At 51.6% G+C, this 6,067-nt stretch overlaps 1 protein-coding gene across 1 annotated transcript in view; it reads left to right on the top strand.

Moving 5' to 3' along the window:
- The first annotated feature begins 4,401 nt into the window (after positions 1–4,401).
- The window catches only part of LOC124233725 (pleckstrin homology domain-containing family H member 1), a 49,978-nt gene continuing 48,312 nt past the window's right edge, over positions 4,402–6,067 (top strand). The window contains exon 1 of the mRNA XM_046650856.1: positions 4,402–4,598. The gene's annotated coding sequence lies outside the window, so the exon portion shown is untranslated. The remainder of the gene's footprint in view (positions 4,599–6,067) is intronic.

The raw sequence follows: 6,067 nt of genomic DNA, 5'->3' as shown, positions 1-6,067 counted from the left end.
TTGGAACTCACTTTTTAACTGTCTCAGTCTAAACTGTGAGGTGTCTGTATATAAACTGACTCTCCTCTCCCCTCTAGAATGGTTAGTTAGCATCAGAAGTACTCTAATCAGGAATCCACACCTAGAAGGTGGTTACAGAAGCACTTCAAACACCATCAAAACCTGCACCAGTGAGCTGAATGTGCTGGAGGGATGCTAGAAATGATCTTTCACTGGTGAAATAAATGGTTTTCAAAACATGGAGTTAGCCAAAAAGATGACCTGGGCCCGTGCATAAATGACGTGGGAAAACCAGACCAGGCCAACTCCCGGACTCCCTTGAAGCAGGTGTGGGACTTCTTGTGCCTGCGCGCTAATAAATGTTTGTATATTTGGCAGATTTTGGCCTTGGCCATTTTTAACCTGTCGGAGGTTATGGAAGAGGGGACGAATGGCCCCCACTCACCTCTCATCTCCAGTGGCTGCAAATATAAGAACCTGACAATTGCCAGAGGGCCAAATTGGTTCAGACCCATTCACGGTGCATGCCCATCCAGGTCTCCTCCTCATCCCAGAAGAGTAAAAGGAGGCCCTCAGCTTCAGTGGCCAACTGACCCTTGACTCCGGGCACATGATGGTCTTCTTCCTCTCTCTCTGCTGTCAGGCCACTTGTAATAATAAGCTAACATCAAACAGAAACGAGCTTTAGGTGTGGTCCTCAGAGAGGTATGGGGGCTCAGGGCCTTTCCAGCAGGCTTCCGAGGCCCCCAGCTCTCACCCCAGCCCTTCCCACTCTACTCCCTCTCCCACTACAGTACTGGCCAAGGATGATGCCCCAGATGGCTTTTCTTTACTTCAGTTTTGCACAGTTTCCCTCTCTGTGGTGACTCCCTCATAATCCTGTCTTTCCCTCTAATTCTCAAATATTCCCACCTGAAAGGTAGCTGTACCAAGGAAATAATTTCTCCACTTTACAAAAGGACAAACTGAGGCAGGAAGCAAGGAGAGGGTTTATCTTAGCTTGTAGCTGGGCATCTAACAGAGGATATGGAACAAGTTAAAAGTCAGCTACAGAAATGAATGAATGAATGAATGAATGAATGAAAGGAAGGAAGAGGGGAGGGAAAAAGAGAGGGATGTCAGTGTACATTGATGTTATTGTTTAGATTTGGTCAATGGCCACAGTTTGAATCTGTCTCAGTTCCATGGAGGGCTACATAGAAAGTGCCTTAAGACAGAAAGATTGTGGGAAAAAGACAGTATCTCAGACATCTGAGACTCCCTTAATCCCAGGGTTAAGTTAGGGAGAGGCCAGCCTGAACGTCCACAGACATTCATCCCTGTGGTGGGGTGGTGCGAGGGGCTGTGATTGAGAGTGACGTAGGAACCAGGCCTCACTGGAGCCAGAACAGCTGCCTCTGCCGAGTAGGGACCAATGGGGAAGGTGGCGGAGACACCAGAAACCCAGCCAGAGTTGGGAGAAGGTGGGCAGGACCCTCCTGAGCCATCAGCATGGGGTGGCTGGGGTCAGGCAGAGGAGGCAACATCAGCAAAGAAGGCTGGTAGGACAATCGCTCGCATTCGATGGGAAACTCTGCTCGGCCTGTGAGCATCCCTGCCGGCCTGTTATTGATTACCTGCAGCCCTAAAGAATGCCAGAGTCTAGGCTGTGGGAGCCACTCTTTCCCTGGAGCAGAGGAGAGGACGAGCCCATTCTCCTCTGGGCATCCATTCACTCTGGCAAGTACTAGGTAGGGACCAGTAACAATAAATAGAAGAGCTATAAAACTCAGCTTTAAAGGACAATTGGGGAAATTTAAATATGGCCTATATAGTAGATGATAGTATTGTACCGATGCTAAATTTCCTAAGTGTGATAATATTAAGAGAACACCCTTGTTCTTAGGAAGGTATGTGCTGAAGTATTTGGGGGTAAAAGGTCATGATGTGTACAACTAACTCTCGAATGGTTGAGAAAAAGAACTATTTTATAGAGAGAGAGAAAGAGAGAAAGTAAATGTGGCGATGTATTAACAATTGGTAAATCTAGATAAAGAGTAAATGGGTGTTTAATGTACTATTTTTTGCCACTTCTCTAGGTTTGAAATTTTCAAAATACAAAGTTGGGGGGGAAGTTTGAGGGAAGAAGAAGAATATTGAACAATGATTGGATTGGCAAATTTATGTAACTCTATTATCTGACTTAATCCTCAGACCAATTCCAGAGAGAGACATTATGATCCTTATACCAAAGATATGGAAACTGAGTCCCAGAGGGGTGGAGGAACTTGCCCCAGTCTACAGAGCTGGGACTGAAACAGAGCCCAAAGCAAGGTGGAGCCCACAGACGGCTGTGGTTGGGAGACCACGGCTGACACTTTCTTGAGCCTTTCTGTGGGCTGGCCGTGTTTAAAATCCTCCATGCATGTTAACTCATTTAATCCTCCCTTTCTAAAAGCTTTGTACTCTGTGATAAATCACTTCACTGGCGCAGGTGGGTGGGAATGAAGGGGCACTCAAACACACTGACAGAAGTGCAGGTTGGTGTAGTCTCCTTTGAGGGCAATTTGGCAGCATCTGTGGAAATTTAAAATTCACATTGTGTTTAGAGCCAGCAATGCCACTTCTAAGTATTAAACCATAAAGACAGTCATATATGTGGACCAAGAAGTATGTTCAAAGATATTCATTGTAGCAAGGTATATAGCAGTCAAAGATTGGAAACATCCTGAATATCCATCATCAGGAATACTAGGGAACCACTAAAGAAATTAAGACATCTCTAAGTGTGCTGGTATGTCACAGAGAGTCAACAAATGGCAGTGCCAAGAGAAAACAGCAAAGTGTGCTTCCTTAGTGTTGAAAGGAGGATATGGATACATATATATACATACGTACTTATGAATACATGAATACTTATGTATGCATAAAATATCTTGACAGGATATACACAAAAACTTACAACAGCAGTTGCATTTGGGGAAGAGTGATCTGGGAGACGCAGGACAGCGAGGGAGGAAGACTTACTTTTCATGGTTAGCCCTTCGGTATTATTTGAAATTTATACTCCGTGCATGATTACCTATTCATAATGAATGAATGAATGAATGAATCTCCCTTACAAACTCCAGAGGACTTGCTTTTGGGCTTCCTTAGGCAACTTCCAGAGTGTTGAGGGGGATAGCAGAGGCCAGAGTCCCATTGGCCCAGCTGAACTTTCACCCTTGCCTCCTAAATTACTGGAACCAGATTTCTGGAGTGTCTGAGCTTTCAAAATTGTGCATGAGAATTGCGTGCAGAGCTTGTCAGCTGGCAGTCTCCCAGCCTCACCTCCAGAGAGGCAGATTCAAACCAGGGGTGGTGCCAGGGGATCCTTCACCACAGCCTGGAGTGAGTCTTCTAAAGCCTCACTCCAGGCTGGAGAAAAGGGCCCTGGTGGTGTTTGCCCCTGTTCAGGCCTAGACTGAAAGCCTGCAGGATTGGGGACGAAAGCTCTGCTTTGAAACGCCCTCCCTGCAATAATATCCATATTCATCTTCTTTACCCCATATCCACCTGACCAACAGTTGAGTGTTCCAGTGCTCACTGGGTGTAGGATAATACTGGCGAGCTGACGGACAGCAAGCCCTCGAAGAACAACAGTCCAGTGAAGACTGCCCTGCAAGCTGCCCCGCAGTGTCCTGTTGGCCTTTCTGGCCTCTTGGCCGGCTCCTTTAAAATAATGCATACAGGGGCTGGCTCCGTGGCCCAGTGGTTAAGTTCGCGCGCTCCGCTGCCTCGGCTCAGGGTTCGGATCCTGGGCGCGGACATGGCACCGGTTGTCAGGCCACGTTTAGCGGCGTCCCACATCCCACAAGTAGAAGGACCTGCAGCTAAGGTATACAACTCTGTGTGTGCGTGGGGGGGGGGGGGGGTCTGGGGAGATAAAGCAGAAGAAAAAAAAAGATTGGCAACAGTTGTTAGCCCAGGTGCCAATCTTTAAAATGAAACAAAATAAAATAAAACAATGCATAAGTACACAAGCAAGCAAGTTCTCCCAGGGCTGTGGCGACCTTCCCCCACCCCGCCCCCAAATTACAAATCAGAGCATTGGTCTGCCAGTGGGACAGGCTGTTTGAAATAAGGATTTCTGCTCCAACTATGTGGGCGTTACAGCTCCTACAGGTCGCTAGACAAATGCTGGAACGCCCTTTGGGGGGAAGGGTCTGGTGTCGCGTCCCATCCTGCGAGGGTGCCACGCTGGCTGGCAGCTGAGCAGATCCCGCGCGGCAGCTGTGCGGCCTCCGCAAAGAGCCGGGGGCCGGAGCCCTGGAGGCCGGCGCCGCAGGGCCGAGGCCCGCGGTGCGGAGAGGTAGGAGGCCGAGCCCGCTGAGGTCATTTCCTGTGCCTCTCCGCGAGCCGCCCGCAGAGCCGAGCCGGCGCTGGCCTCTAAGGAGCGGGCGGGAGCGGGCGGGAGGAGGGGGCGCGGCGGAGCGCAGAGCGGGGCGCAGCGAGGCGAGGACTGGCCGTGCGCGGCCAGCCTCCGGGCGCCCCTCCCGGCCGCCCCGCCCACCCCGACCCCTGCTGCCGGGGAGCGGAGACCCGGCGGCCGCCGCGGACTCGGGCGAGAGCGACGCAAGGTCAGCGGCGGGTGCGCGCGGAGGGCGCCGGGTGCGGGTGCGGGTGCGGGGGCGCGGCAAGGACGCCTGCGAGCCCGCCGGAGGTGAGCAGCCCCGCGGCCCGCGGGCAGGGCTGGGCGTGCGGGGTGTGCGCTCGACGGGAGGGTGTCTGGTCGGCGGAGAGGACCAGCTCCCTCCGGCCGAGGGCGATTCCGGAGCAGGTGCCTCCCCACCTGGAACCGAACTCCCAGCCGCTGGGAGCGCTGGAGCCGCGGGTGCGGCTCGGAGGACCCGCACGGTGAGGCGAGGAGTCGCCTTCCAGGGGAGGATCGGGAGTTTGGGACCGGCTGGATCCAGTTGCTCCCGGGAACGGCCCTCGGGGCGTACTGGCAGTCTTCCCACCGCGGTACCTGTCGTCTCGCTCGCTGGCTCCCCTCCTCACCTCATCTCAGGTTATCGCTTGTGTGATTTCTCGGTGGTTCTCTTAGGAGTCCTAATGGGATCAGGCTCAACTCCTAGAGGCAGGTCAGCCAAGCAGAAAAGAAAACAAGTTGGGCGCCGAATGACACCAGGAGCTTTGTGTCCTGAGATTTCGAGAGGAATCGGTCACCAGGAACCAGGGGGCCTTAAGTGGGGTGGCAGAGGCAGTGAAGACCCTCATCTGGGTAGAATCCTCTCCCTGTTGGAGTTCTCCCTGCCAGGACATCTCCATAAGCTTTTGCTAAGAATCCTCCTCATAAAACGCTTCCGGACAGAGCCTTAGTTCCAGCTAAAACTGCTCCTTGAAAGATTATTTTAGTAACAATTGCAGTGGAGAAGTCAATGGGTCCTTCATCAAACTTTTTGGACTGTCTTCAGTGCGTCAGATACTGTATATGGTAACATCACTTAACACTTTATAGAACATCGATTCCTGTGTTTCTGCATATTATTCTCATTTTACAAAGGAGGAAGTGGACTCAGAACAATTGTGATTTGCCCAAGGTCATGTAGCTAAAGAGTGGAAGAGGCGAGACTCAAACTGAAGCCTCCTAAATTCCAGATGTGGGGTTTGGTCCACTGTCTGCCACCGTCCCTCCTGTACACTGCTGAGGGGCCCTGCTCAGAGCTGGGTTCCCGTGGGGTACACCCTGTGGTCCCAAACTCACTGAAACTAACAACTGAGCTGAGAAAATGTGATGCCCCTTGTGCCCCTTTAAGAAGTCACTGGCTAAGGAGATGTGTGTATCTCTCACTCTCCTCCCCCATGGTGCTCTCCTCTTTACTATCCCCTTCTTCTCTGAGGCTGTGTGTGTGGGTGTGGAGCTCTCTGCTTCTTGTGGTTGACAGTGCTTTGTACATGCTCACATCAAGGTGCCAGGATTCCCTCACTCCTGATCCATGACTTCACAGCAGGCTGGCTGCTGAGCCACCATCCTGCCTTCTCTGGCCAGCCCACCTGAGCCGTCCCTCCCTTCTGTCAAAAACTAGTTCACAACTGAGCTCCTCTC

Source organism: Equus quagga, unplaced genomic scaffold, assembly GCF_021613505.1.
Source record: "Equus quagga isolate Etosha38 unplaced genomic scaffold, UCLA_HA_Equagga_1.0 220_RagTag, whole genome shotgun sequence".
Classification (NCBI taxonomy): domain Eukaryota; kingdom Metazoa; phylum Chordata; class Mammalia; order Perissodactyla; family Equidae; genus Equus; species Equus quagga.
This window is presented reverse-complemented; position numbering and strand designations above follow the sequence as displayed.